Raw genomic sequence first — 15,356 nt, 5'->3', positions numbered from 1 at the left:
ATTATTTGATGGTTACAAGGATGGGGAGGGACGGAGAGGGTTATTTACTAACTAGATAGTAGTAAAAATTATCTTAGGTGAAGGGAAGGACAGCACTCACTACAGGGGAAGTCAGCACAACTGGACTAAACCAAAGCTAAAAAGTTTCTTGAATACAATCAAACACTTTGAGAGATAGAGTAGCAGGGGTAGGGGTCTGGGGACCATGCTTTCAGGGGACTTCTAGGTCATTTGTCATAACATAGCTTATTAAGAAAATGTTCTGAATCCTACTTTGGTGAGTGGCGTCTGGGGTCTTAAAAGCTTGCAAGCAGCCATCTAACATGCATCAATTGGTCCCAACCACCTGGAGTAAAGGAGAATGAAGAACACCAAAGACACAAGGAAAATATCAGCCCAAGAGACAGAAAGGGCTACATAAACCAGAGACTTCATCAGCCTGAGACCAGAACTATAGGGTGCCTGGCTACCATCAATGACCACCCTGACAGGGAATACAACAGAGTCCCTGATGGAGAAGGTGAAAGGTGGGGTGCAGAACTCAAATTCTAGTAAGAAGACCAGACTTAATGGTCTGACTGAGACTGGAGGTACCCTGGAAAGCATGGCCTCTGGATTCCGTATCAGTTCAGAACTAAAAGAATTTCTGAGGCCAACTCTTCAGACAGGGATTGGACTCGACTATTGGACATAAAGAAATACTCGTGAGGAGTGTACCTCTTAGCTCAAGTAGATACAAGAGACTAAACGGGCAGCTTCTGTCTGGAGGTGATATGGGAAGGCAGAGAGGGTTAGGGGCTCGTTGAATGGACATGGGGAATCATGGGTGGAAGGAGGAGAGTGCTGTCACAATCCTGGGAGAGCAATTAGAGTCACATAAAAATGTATGTATAAATTTTTGTATGGGGGAGAAAAAAGAATTTGTTGAATTTTCAAGGATTTCAAGAGGTAGCGTATGATGAGGAATCAATGGTATTGAAGGAAGAAGTCCAAGCTGCACTGAAGGCGTTGGCAAAAACACAAAGCTCCAGGAACTGACAGAATACCAAATGAAGTTTAAACAAATGGATGCAGCACTGGACATTTCACTCTTTTCTGCCAAGAAATCTAGAAGACAGCCACTTGGCCAATGACTGGAAGAGATTCATATTTATACCCATTCTAAAGAAAGGTGGTCCAACAGAATGCAGAAATTATCAAACAATATCATTAATATCACACACAAGTAAAATTTTGCTGAAGATCATTCAAAAGCAGTTGCAGTAGTACACCAACAGGGAACTGCCAGAAATTCAAGCCTGATTCAGAAGAGGATGTGGAACCAGGGATATCATGGCTGATGTCAGATGGATCATGGCTGAAAGCAGAGAATACCAGAAAGAGTTTACATGTGTTTTATTGACTATGCAAAGACTTTCGACTCTGTGGATTATAACAAATTATGGGTAACATTCTGAAGAACAGGAATTCCAGAACATTTAATTGTCCTCAAAAGGAACCTGTACATAGATCAAGAGGCAATGGTTTCAACAGAACTAGCAGATACCGCATGGTTTAAAGTCAGGAAAGGTGTGGGTCAGAGTCATATCCTTTCCCCATAGTTGTTCAATCTGTATGCTGAGCAAATAATCTGCAAAGATGGAATACATGAAGAAAGGGGCATCAGGATTGGAGGAAGACTCATTAACAAGCTGTATTATGCAGACGACACAACCTTGCTTGCTGAAAGTGAAGAGAACTTGAAGCATTTACTGATGAAGATCAAGGACTACATTCTTGTCTTATTTATCTAGTACTGCTATAATAGAAATACTACAAGTGGATGGCTTTAACAAAGAGAAAATTTCTCTCACAGTCTAGGAGGCTAGAAATACGATTTTAAGGCGTCAGCTCCAGTGGAAGTCTTTCTCTCTGTGTTGGCTGCGCGTGGGGCCCAGATAATCTAAGGTACCACCTGAGAATTTTTCAAAGTTATCATAAATGCGAATTATCAGAAAACAAGATAGTTGATAAGTAAGTAGATGTACTTTCAAATGGCTCTAAATGTCTCTGTGCTCTCTGCTGTTTAGATTTTCTGATTGCTGATTAAATGAGCTAATTCCTATAAAGTGCTCAAAATGGAGTCAGGCATAAAATAAAAAAATGATTATAAACGATTATCATCATTGAAACAAATTTGCTTTCCTCCCTTAAGGTTTTGCAGAATATGATTTTTATTTAGAATATGCAACAGTGAGGCCTTTATTTTTCATCTTAGCTTCCTTTAATATTTCAATAAGCTTTTATTAAAGAAACATGAATAGGAAATTTACAGGGAAAAGTGATCTTTTATTATTTTAGGCATTCACTCCTAATAATGAACCAGTATTATGGCATGATGCCATTCTTAAAATAAAATATACGTGCATATGTGTATACAGATTCCTTTTATATTGGCAAAAGCATAGAAGAGAATTCTTGAAAAAGAACAGACACCATATTGTTAACAATTATTATCTCTAGAGTAAACTATTTAACCAGTTCCCATCCAGCGATTCCAACTCTTGGCAACCCCATGTATGCAGTGTAGAACTTCATTCCATAAAGTTTTCAAGGCTGTGACCTTTCAGAAGCTGATCACCAGGCCTTTCTTCCAAGGCATCTCTGGGTGGGTTTAAACCACTGACCTTCGGTTAGTAATTGAGTGCTTAATGATTGCACCACCAGGGTTCCGTGTAATAATAATGCAGAGATTATTGGGAAGAACTGAAAGTTCTATCTATCTTGCCTATAGCCCTTTATACCACTCTATTGCCTTTAAGGCTTATTCCCCACCCGCTACCCTGTGACTCTCACCTAACCTGGCTTAGAACACTTGGATTTGTCATTTCGACCCAGATCCTGCTTCTATCCTAAAGGACTTTCTGTTTGGAAATGGTCTGCTGTCTTTAATCCCTGATGTTTCTCCACGGACTTGGCTCACTTCTTTGGCTCTCAGACTTCTCTAATTTCTAATTCCCTTCCCTAGCTCTAGCCCCATGATGGGAACCCATTCCTTGAATCAATCCAGTCTACAATGGAATAGCTCGTCTGGCAACCGAGGTAAATTCTCAGGGAAGAGGAGGGGTCAAAACAGGATAACCTGCAGTGCTTATACTTTCTGTAAATGCCTGAAGCCTGGAGAATATCTGGCATGAACTAAAAACACTACCTCTTGATCAAAGCACAACCTAGGCATGACGATATTGTTTAGATGCTAGAAATGATATCATGTAAAGATGAAAGAACAAATGGCAGTGCCTGGTACTGAAACCCAGGGTTGAGGAGCCTCTACCCAGAATCCAGATAGCATGCCAATACCCATAGCCTGGAGGCAGGACCATTGCCTAAATTGTCTCAGAGAGCAGAGGATTATTTTTAAACCTTAAGAGCTAATGTAATGTGTTCTGCTGAATTGCTTGACGTCTGTTATCCCTGCTTTCCCTCCAATTTCTCTCATTTGTAATGGAAATGTCTACCTTGTGCCTGTTTCACCATTGTACTTTGGAAGCAGATAACTTGCATTCTAGGTTTCAAAGAAGAGGAATTTTGCCCCAGGAGATTTGGGACTTGTAATTGACTTAAGGCTTTTGCTACGATGGGATGGGGTGAATGTGTCTTACATGTGACAAAGATGTGAATTTGGGGGGGCAAAGGGTGAAATGTCATGGATTGAATAGTGTTCCCCAAAAATATGTGTCTAGTTAGCTAGGTCACGATTCCCAGTATTATGTGGTTGTCCTCCATTTTGTGATCTGATGTAATTTTCCTGTATGTTATAAATCCTAATCTCTTCCTGTGGTTAATGAGGCAAGATTAGGTTATGTTACAGAGGATTAGAGTGAAATGCAACACCCTTATTCAGGTCATAGCACCGATCCAATGTAAGAAGAGTGTCCCTGGAGTGTGGCCTGTATCATCTTTTATCTTACAAGAGATAAAAGGATAGAGAAGCCAGCAGAGAGAAATGGACTTCATACCACCAAGAAAGAAGCACTGGGAGTGGAGCACATACTTTGGACCCAGGGTCCCTGTGCTAAGAAGCTCCTAGACCAGGGGAAGATTGATGACAAGGACCTTCCCCCAGAGCTGACAGAGAGAGAAAGCCTTCCCAGGGAGCTGGCATCCTGAATTCAGACTTCTAAACTCCTAGACTGTGAGAGAATAAATCTCTGTTTGTTAAAGTCATCCACTTGTGGCATTTCTGTTATAGCAACACTAGATATCTAAGACATAGGGTGACCCAGACCTTCATTCTTGAAGTGTCTGAGCTATTAGTAGTCATGTCAGAACTGGGTAGCTGTAGTTTTCCAATGACTTTAATCACAGGACAGGTTAGTACTAAGAGACGTCCTCAGGGGTCTCCTGTATTCCATACACACTCTTCTTTACCTCTGTTATGAAATATCATTCTGATTTCCCCTTGGTAATCAGAATCAGTCACACCGGCCAATATAGTAACTTCTGTCTTTGCCTGTGGATCCAGAGGCATGAGGTGCCCAAAGTGGACAGGTGGCATTCTTAACTTCCAGTTCCATGGAATCAGTATTGGGTCTCTTGGTGGGAGCATTCCTCCCTTTGGGACTAAGACCTCTAAGCACACAGAACATACGGTCTCAAAGAAAGTAAGAAAAATTTTGTGAATGAGTCACTAGGGTGAATAGTGAGAGGTGCCACTCCCAGTTCCACCTTGTGATTCCTGGACCAATGAATCCCAGCTATAAGAGAAACAGCACCATATAATGGACACTGGTTTAGAGCATATACAGCCTCCTGGTGATCATTTCTCCAGCCCTGAAAGATATTGCCACCTAGCTGGCACCATAATAGCGTCTTTAGAAGGCCATTTGATCATTCTATCAAGCCAGCTGCTTCAGGATGATGGGTAAGGACAGTGAACATGGGCCCATTGCTGCACTTCATTTGCTGTGAAGTGAGTCCGTTGATCTGAGGTGATGTTGTGTGGGGTACCATGATGGCAGATAAAGCATTCTGTAAGTCCACAGATGGTAGTGATGGCAGAAACATTGTGTGCAGGGAAGGCAAATCCATATCCCGAGTAAGTGTCTATTCCAGTAAGACAAAGTGTTGTTCTTTCCATGATGGAAGCACACCAATGTAAATAATCTGTCACCAGGTTGTTGGCTGATCACCTCAAGCAATGGTGCCATTTTAGGTATTCAGTGTTGGTCTCTTCTGCTGGCAGATTTGACACTCAGTAGTGGTTGTAGCCAAGTAGGCCTTGGTGAGTGGAAGTCCCTATTGCTGAGCCCATGCGTAACTCCATCCCTGCCACCATGGCCACTTAGTTCATGAGCCCATTGGGCTATGATGGGAGTGTCTGGGGAAAAAGAATAACTGGTTTCCACAGAACGCATCATCCTATCTACTTGATTGTTAAAATCTTCCTTTGCCGAGGTCACCCTTTGGTGAGCATTGACGTGATACACAAATAACTTCACTTCTTTGGCCCATTCAGAGAGGTATATCCACATACCTCTTTCCCATACCTCCTTGTCTGCAATTTTCCAATCATCTTCCTTTCCAGTCCCTGACCACCCAGCCAAACCATTGGCCACTGCCCATGAATCAGTGTACAGTCACACATCTGGCCATTTCTCCTTCCAAGCAAATGGAACACAAAGGTGCACTGCTCGAAGCCTGCCCATTAGGAGGATTTCCTTTCACCATTGTCCTTCAGTGAGTTCCCGGAAGGGAGCTTAGTGCCACCACTGTCCGCTTTCGAGTGGTGCCTACATATCATGCAGACCATCAGTAAACCAGGCACATGTTTTATCTTCCTCAGTCAATTGATCATAAGGAATTCCCCATGAGGCCATAGGTGCAGACTGGGAGAGGGCAGGTAATATGACAGGAGCAGAGGCTATGCAACTTTAGGCCACTTCCTCATGCAACTTACTTGTGCCTTTAGGTCTTGCTCAGGCCCAATCTCATATATACCACCTCCATTTAATGATGGAATGCTGCTGTGCACATCCAAATTTAAGGTTCTGTGGTTCAGACAACATCCAGTTCATAATGGACAGCTCAGGTCACATGGCCCATGGTTAAGCGTCAGTCTCTGCTAAGGCCCAGTAACAAGCCAAAAGCTGTTTCTCAAAAGGAGAGTAGATATCTGCACAGGATGGCAGGACTTTGCTCCAAAATCCTAAGGGTCTGCACTTTGAGTCACCAATAGGATCTGGCAAAGACTCAAAACAGCATCTCCATCTGCCACTCACACTTCAGGTACCATTGGATCAGTGAGATCATGTGGTCCAAGGAGTAGAGCAGCTTGCATGGCAGCCTGAACTTGTTGCAGAGCCTTTTCTTGTTCTGGGCCCCACTCAAAACTAACAGCTTTTCAAGTCGCTTCATAAATAGGCTGGAGTAGCATACCCAAATGAGGGATACGTTGCTTCCAAAAAACTAAAGACACTCACTAGGAGTTGTGCCCCCTTTTTAGTTGTGAGATAACTTATCCTTCACTTATCTTTCACTTTAGAAGGAATATCTCGACATGCCCCACACCACTGGACCCCTGGAAATTTCACTGAGATGAAAGGCACCTGAATTTTTATCGGGTTAATTTCCCACCTTCTAGCAAGCAAATATTTTATCAAGAAGTCCAGAGTCATTGACACTTCTTCCTTACTAGGTCCGATCAGAATAATGCCATCAGTGTAATAGATAAGTGTGACATCTAGTGGAAGGGAAAGACAATCACGTTCACTGCAGACTTAATTATGACATAGGGCTGGAGAGTTGATATAGTTCAGACGTAGAACAGTGGAAGTGTATTGATGGTCTTGCCAGCTGAAGGAAATCTGCTTCTGGTGTTCCTTCTAAACTAGAATCGAGAAAAGGCATTGGCCAGATCAATAGCTGCATACCAGTACCAGGAAATGTATTCATATGCTCAAGCAAAGAAGCCACATTTGGAACAGCAGCTGCAATTGGAGTCACCTCCTGGTTTAGTTTAGTACAATCAACCATCATTCTCCAAGATCCCTCTGTTTTTTTGCACAAGCCGAATAAGTGAGTTGAACGGGCATGTGGAGGGAATCACCACCCCTGCAACCTTTAAGTGCTTGATGGTGGCAGTAACCTCTTAAATCCTTCCAGGAATGTGGTATTGCTTTTGGTTTACAGTTTTCCTGGTTGGGGCAGTTCTAATGGATTCCACTTGGCTTTTCCTACTGAAATAGCCCTTCCTCCACTTGTCAGGGATCCAATGTTGGGGTTCTGCCAGTTGCTGAGTATATCTATTCCAATCATGCCTTTTGGAATTGGGTAAATCACTGCAGGATGGGTTCGGGGATCCACTAGATCCACTTTAAGAGTAACCTGAGCTAAGATTCCATTAAATAACCTGACCTCCATACAGCTGCACTCTGACTGTTGGGTCACAAAGACATTTGGGTCTTCTGGAATTAGTGTCAGTTCAGAGCCAGTATCCGGTAATTCCCCAAAAGTCTGATTATTTCCTTTTCCCAATTAACAGTCACTCTCATAAAAGGCCATAGATCCCTTTGGGAAGGCTTCGAAAAAGATTAACAGTATAAATTTTTGGCACTGTAGAGAGGTCTTTCCTCAAGGGGACCAAACCTTCCCTTCATTCAAAGAGTTGTGAGTCTGTAAACTGCCTCAAGTCTAGAAATTGATTAAGAGGCCATGACTCTTTATTCTGGTGATTCAAGTTAGACTGTCATTCACTTGCCCTAGAATTCTTTGTGTGTACAGATTATGTAAATATTTAGTAGATTTCCCATCTATTTCACTCCTAGGGACACCTTGACTAATTGCCAATGCCATAAGTCCATAGGAGTTGGACTATTCTGATTAAAGCTTTGAATCCGTTGTTCGTTACAGTAACCATGCCCACCTTGTCTTTATTAATTGAATGCTACCAATTGTTCCCTACCACTCTGGGGTCTAATCAGCCCCATTGTAGTTAGGTGTCTTACTACAGTTAGGGCAGTTCCCACTGTTAAATCTGACTTACATAAAAATAGCAATCACAGCAGTCTTCAAGGATGCTGGGGCTCTCTTCACAAATCTGTTCTTCTCCATTGTGGGAAAAGGTACATCCTCTCGGCACTCCATGTGTGGGTATTACCTGATAAATCCATTCTAATATGCCAGTTTCCCTAAGCCTTTGGATACCTTCTTCTACAGTATACTAAGGCAGGTATGGTACTTCAGCTTGATTTAGTGTATGCCACTGCATAATCCATGCTTCAGTGACCCAACCAAATAAACTATTAGATCCTTCCCTAACCTCTCAAGCTGAAACATTGAATGAAAAATCTGTGTTTAGTGGGTCCGTTTTAATAAACTCAGACTTATCCAACTTATGCTCCTTGCACAACACAACCTAAATAACCTTTCCCACACATATTCTCCATGTTTCTGTTTTTATATATTCAAAAAGTCAAGCAGTTCTTTTGGAGTGCAGTGTATCTCCTCCTGGATCACACTTTGCACTTCACCTATAGGGGCTTGCTGGGACATAAGTCTACTTATAATTCTATAAGCAAAAATGGGTGGTGGGTTTGTGTTCTGAGAACATTTAGCAATGCCTTTTAAGGCATTTGACTCAGGCAATGACTCCAAAGCCTCCCCAGGTGATGACACAGACAAAGCCTTTTCAGACGCAGCGAGGTTAACCTCATCAGATGGGGGTGAAGGGACTAGTGGTTTTACTGGGGAGGGTATTTTAGTAGAGAAAGATGGAGTAATCCCTTCAGATGAGAGTGAGAGGGCCTGTTCTGTTGGCAGGAGTGATTCAATGAAATTTAGGGCCTCAGTGTCACCAGCATCCTGATTTTATGCCCATATGTCCCCATCTCAAGTTTTAGGACCCCATTTCTTCCCAACCAATGCCCTCACTTTAACTTCAGACACCATTCGAGGTTGGGAATTAAATTTCCATTGCAATTCAGCCACTCTTATGATAAGACTCTGGGTTTGGTTTTTGGCAATATCAGCTCTGTTTCTACACTAAATAAGGCTTTCTTTGAGCGTGCAAGTGGCACTTTGAGGTCATTTATGTGAAGCTTGAGCTGTGACTCTGAAGTCATGAGCTCATCTCTTTGTTTCTTCATCTAGTAAAAATAGAAACAACCAACCAGCTTCCTTATACTTCTCATTCTGACAAAATTATAGAAACATATTAAACATGCAACCACCCAGATTCTCTCCTCTCACCAATACTTGATTTACTGGTAGTGATATTTTGTGTATTTCTATTGCCACCCTATGCCGTGGATTAACAGTTCCCTCTTTAGTACTGGAAGCAGATCCATTAACATCTTTAAGACTAACCAGATTTTAGAACCAATTTATGAAAATCATCTTTACAATTTTGTCTCTCTAGAACCATTTTTGGTACCAAATGTCTTAGGCTGGGTTCTCTAGAGAAGCAAAACCAGTGAAGTATATATATATATATATATATATATATACACACACACACACACATACACCGAGAGAGAGAGAGAGAAGAGAGATTTATCACAAGGAAATGTTTCACATGGTTGTACAGACTGGCAAGTCCCAAGTTCGTGGGTCAGGCATCAGGTTGGTGGCTTTTCCTGACTCACGTAACTGCAGGGGCTGACAAACCTAAGATTGGCAAGTAAGACAGCAGTTTGCTGGCTCACAGGCTGCAGAGGCTGACAAATCTGAAAATTGTCAGGCAGTTCGGCAGGCCATGGCTCAGGTCCCAAGAACCAGATGTCAGATGATGACGAGCTGGTTACTGGATACAGGATCCAGAGCAAGAAAAGCCAGCATGCTTTGCTAAAATGTCCGTATAAATTGGATGCAGGCCACACCCCTAAGGAAACTCCCCTTACAACTGATTGGCTGTTTACATCACATCATATCATGGATGTGATTACCTTATATAACAAAATGGAGGATAACTACAGCATTACATAACTGTCAAACTACATTATTGCATAACTGCCAAACTACGTCATTACATAATTGCCAAACCACTAAGAATCATGGCCCAGCCAAGCTGACACACAGCCTTAACCATCGTAGTCGCTATGAGTCAAGATCGACTCAACAACAAAGGGTTTGGTTTTGGCTGTGTATTCAGGAGACATCCACCTCAGATTGACACAATAGGCTCAAACATATCAAAGATACTGAAGATGGTGCAGAACCAGGTAACAAATATTTTGTTCTGTTATACATAAAGTCATTGTGAGTCAGAGCCAACTCCACAGCAACTAATAAAAACAAAATTCAGGACATATCTATATTTTTGTCTCTTCCTTAAATTATGATCATAATTAAGAAAAATTTTGTCTTAAGCTGCAAACTACGTTTCCCACCTTGAAATGTCTCCTTTTCATTTGCAAACTGCAAATATTCATAGAGTTAAATTATGTGTTAAATTACTTTTGCTCCAAACACATCAAGGTCTTCACAAGTGTAACTCAAAATGAAATGTGACTGGTAACAGCTGATGGGAATCCACACAGGTAGATAATTTGCTCACTACTTCCTCAGGTTCTGATCCCATGCTGCTTTGTATTCTTTAAGATTCTTTTGTTAGGAGTTATATTTGTGCACATGGGGGACATTTCCATGGTGTCTCTGGGCCTTTTTAAAGTTCTGCTCATATAGCATGAAGACATGCAATTGAAATAAGGCTTTCCAGTGTACAAGTACCATCTTTAAATTTATGAACTATGTCCTCTTAGGAGGAAGCTGCAGTAATTCATGTAGCAGCCCTTGATCTTGAACTAAGAGAATATTAAATGTGTCTGGAAATGTGTTGCTTGCATAGTAGAAGCTTAAGAAATGTTTGATAATGGGGGACTCAGGCAGACATGGTTGTGGCAGCATGCTTGTCTGTTTTCCCACTTTTATTTGTTCTGTGATATTTCCTTGGACTTGGGTAGACATGGCTCTGGCAGCATGGTTGTCGGTTTCCTACTTTTGTCTTTTTGAATATATGCCTAATAAAACTTCCTTTTTGGTTTACTAAACTTTGTGATGTTTTTACCCTACAACAGTTAATGGCGTAGTCGTCAAGGATCTCTGAAGCTACAAATCAAGTCGACTTCAAGGATACCTGGACTGCAGAGCAGAAACCAGCAAAAAGAGGTCCTATCTTCTGGACCCACGTGTTCCCACTCCATGTCCCTTCAACATTGATGGGATAAGTTTTTACTTTGCTGATTTGCTGAAATATCTCAACAAAAAGATGGACTATATTAGATTTATTAAAAGGACTGTGACTAGACTCAGTCAAGATTTCCAGAACTCTTATGCAGAAGTTGATGAGTTCACAGACTGCGGCTGATCCAGAACCACGTGGAACATAAATTAACTACATAAGACTGAGTAAACTAAAGGAAACTATGGGTTTTATGTGGGAATATTGCTGATGTTTTAAGGTCCTACTTTCTGGATCTAAGAAATCATTTTCTTTACTCCTAAATTATCTAACAGATGGGTTTAGATATTGTAAGTCTTGAATTAGAAGCTGTTGTTGGTAGACTTAGCAAAGTTGTAAATATCATAACTAGAGAAGTGTCTGAAATTTGAGCTATGATTTTACAAAATAGAACAACGTTAGATTTCCTATTAGTTCTCCCAAGAAACAGTTTTGTGCGTTAATAGATGAATGTTGCTGTATTTATATTAATACTCAATCTGAGATTTTGCAGAATATAGTTTCTATAGAGGCAGGTGAAAAACAGTCACTAATGCTGCCTATGTATAAACAAACACCTCATGAGATTTGTTTCCTTGGTTCAAAGACCTTAGGATCATGGTTTCATTGGTTATTTCAGACAAGTGGCCTAATATAATTCTTAGTGTTTCTGTTTGATCTCCTAGTTTGCTGTATGGTGCCTGGGATCTTAAAAACCAGATGATGCCCAATTACCATTTATTAAGCATTTTTGATAAAAGACTCTATAACAAGATCATGATCCAAAGGAAAGAATGACGAAAGAGTTGTATTTAATTCTCCTGGAATCCAGATTTCTGGTTTTCATGGAGCTTGAGGCAACCCACACAGGACATCGCCTTTGAGTGTCCTTTTAAACCTCAAGCTTTGAGAAAAAAACTGGTTCCTGAAGCCGCTTTTGGTCAAACAATGGTCCAGATAAACCAGTAAGACCATTTTGCTCTGGGCATTGTGTTTGTTTTTTTTTTTTTCCTAAAATCAGACTGAGAGTTATGTTTAAGGTATGTTTTAAACAGACTAACTGAAGACCTCCTACAGGAAAGGTCCATCCTGTATTGTCTTTCTAACCATGAATTAAATGTAAATTTTTCTATACCTTCTGTTTTCTCTAGACAAACTTTGTGTGCTCTTTATGGGTATATATTTCTGTGTGGTAGATTCAACTATACTAATTTAGATGATCCCTTTCCAGCTGATAATGTATTTATGTGGGCACTCTCTTGTTTAAACTCTTGACAAATGTGTGGGCAATGCACTTTGAGAACTTTAGGATTATCTTTAGATATTCATAGTAATAATGCTAGTAAATACTGGAAAGGTAATGTTAAAATTGTTATACATTGTAAAATGAAAGTCAGAAGAAAACCCATTGGTCCAACACTCAGGGTATGGTTTGCAGTTTTCATTCCTACTTATGGTATAGTTGAATTGGAGAAAACTTTAAGAAAATTTGTCAGTCACAAATAACAGACGAGATGGAAGCACAACAGTGAGTTCTGATCTCATAAGCCAAGGTGATATGAGATAACAAAATAACCTTAGATTTTTTTTTCATTACTCCAAGAAGTGTATTCTGTGCAGTAGACAAGATATACATAGAATTAGACAGCAAACTACTTGGTTACACTCTATAACACCATTACAAACACCAGATTTGTTTGTTTGGTTATCATCAGGAATAAGTACATGGCTAGATCACTATTACAAGGAATAGTAATATTCTTAGTCTATATCCTAATAGTATTAGGCGTAATAAAATTTATCCTCTATTGTCTTACACACCTAAAAGGCAAAGAAGGCTTCGGGCTAAAATGTTGATGTACATTGAGTCTGCTCACTCCGGCAATGCCATTGACGAGCACATCACTCTTACTTAATAACCTGGTGAAGAACCAGATGGTATCCAGTGGAAAACCAGCACCGTGAGTTTAAAGAGCCTGCAATGGCCGCCATCTAGGAGCTGGACTAAGTCCAGGTATTGATCATCGATCAAAAGGAGGTAATGATTTAGGAAATAATATTGGGGTTATTATTCCCTTGCCTTGAGCATAGAGAATGTGACCCAGCTGGAGCTGGGCTCACAAGTACTCACAAGGACATATCAGCTGGGCCCTGAAGTATAAAGACAATAGGTAAGATAATCTTGGAAAATATCTTTTAGGGAAACTTTCACATAAAGCCAATCAAACAGAACACAAAAGAGTTCCTACTCTTTTTCTATTTGCATTTAGTGAATAGAAATTTGTTGGACCAATGAAAACCCTCCTGACTGTCAGTACTGAAACCTATACCACTTATTGTTAAGAAAAACAGCTCAAAATGTAGGATCACAGTTTCTAGCCAATCTGTGAAAAATGAAGCTTTCAATGGTTTTGCCCATTTGTAATGTTAATATATACTGATGACTCTGTAATGGTCTTTGGACTCGGGCAGATATGGCTGTGGCAGCATGCTTGTCCATTTTCCCACTTTTGTCTGTTCTGTGATATTTCCTTGAACTCGGGCAGACATGGCTCTGGCAACATGGTTGTCCGTTTCCCACTTTTGCCTTTCTGAATATAAAAATTTAAAACAAAAAGGAAAGAAATATTTGATAATGGGCTGTTTGGAAACTATACACTGCACAAGGACAATCACACACAAGTCCCACATTTGTTTTTGCAAACAGCGCACCCAAGTAAATAATGTACACATACACATAATGCACAGAAATGACAGAATTATGTAAAAACGTTCTGGCATAGCACTCCCATGCATATACCGCACGTCTCGTGGCATATCCAGAAGTGAATTGCGACCCATTCACCCTTACTAAATAGTCTGAAAATGTTTCTTTGGATCATATTTGTGTAATAAAGGTATAAGCCATGGTCAAGAAGTTATGGATGGAGTTTGGTAGTAGCCCAGTAGTCATAAAATAAACAATTAAAACTGCATTTGTTCTGGGTCAATTCTCGGCCTGGCCTGAAAGTGGTGAAGTTCCTTGTAGCCAATCAGGGCCCAGGTACATTGCACTGGAGCGGTGGAGGGTCTGGTGGAGAGTCAGGCGGATAGCTGCGTGCGGGGCTGCCACAGCTGAGTGTGGGCTGGTCCTGCAGAGGATGGGAACCATTACCCACATGCACCTGGTTCCCACGATGCTAAGCCCACGTAAAGGCAGGCGGCTGGATAGTGCCGGGCCCGTGGGGCTCCTGGGTGCCCAGTCAGACCCCTCTCTTCAGAGCAAGGGACACGTGACCCATCTGGGCTCTTGGCTCTATTACTACCCCTGTGTCATCCGCGTAGGTGGGAGATTCAAAGGCCAAAGAGCAGTGGTTGGTCAGCTGGAAAGCAGTGCAGAATGCACACGGCTGCAGTGCACCGGCCTCGTCCACCTGAGTGGCCTCTCCAGCCTAGGCCGGCTGTCCTGGCAAAGGCTGTTTCCAGGGTAGAAAAAGTGATTTCTCCCTGCAGTGAAGAAATGGTTTGCAGAGCAGGGAAGGAAACCCGCCGGGAAGGGAAACCTGCCAAGAAAGGGGCTGCTTTAGAAGCTAGAGGGTAGGCTTGTAAGGCTCTGCTGGGAATCAAACCTCCATGTTAAAAGGCACCAAGACGAAGACTTAACATTAAATCCGTTGAACAGAAGAAAAAAAAAAAATGAAATTGAAGTCAGTTAACATGTAAAAAAAAATAGTAGTATAGGGCGCTTACGAAAATAACAAGCCGCGGGTTGGACGGCACGCAAAAAATGTATAACCTGTGCCTTATTTGTGTAAAATTACGATACTCAAAGGTGCCGAGGGCATTGCTGCTGTAATTTGACTGGCTTTGCAGCTGTAAGAGTCTAAATGGAAATGACTACATTAATGTTAATTCCCAGTAAGTGTTCTAGAGTCAAGAGGCAGCTGCACTGATGGCAGATTCCTAGATGTGTGTTAATTATTCCTTTTTTTTTCTTTTAATTTTTGGATTTAAGGCAGATTTTCAAAAATAAGGTTAGCTTCCTACTTTCCTGTTTAATTAGGATTGGTTTAGTGTTTATCTGGAGTTTCCTTTTTTTTTTTTAATATTTTATTGTACTTCAGGTGAAGGCTTACAGAACAGATAGTTTCTCATGTAACAGTAACACACATGCTGTTTT

The sequence above is a fragment of the Trichechus manatus genome, unplaced genomic scaffold (assembly GCF_000243295.1).
Source record: "Trichechus manatus latirostris isolate Lorelei unplaced genomic scaffold, TriManLat1.0 scaffold00147, whole genome shotgun sequence".
Taxonomy (NCBI): Eukaryota; Metazoa; Chordata; class Mammalia; order Sirenia; family Trichechidae; genus Trichechus; species Trichechus manatus.
Note: the sequence above shows the minus strand (reverse complement) of the source record.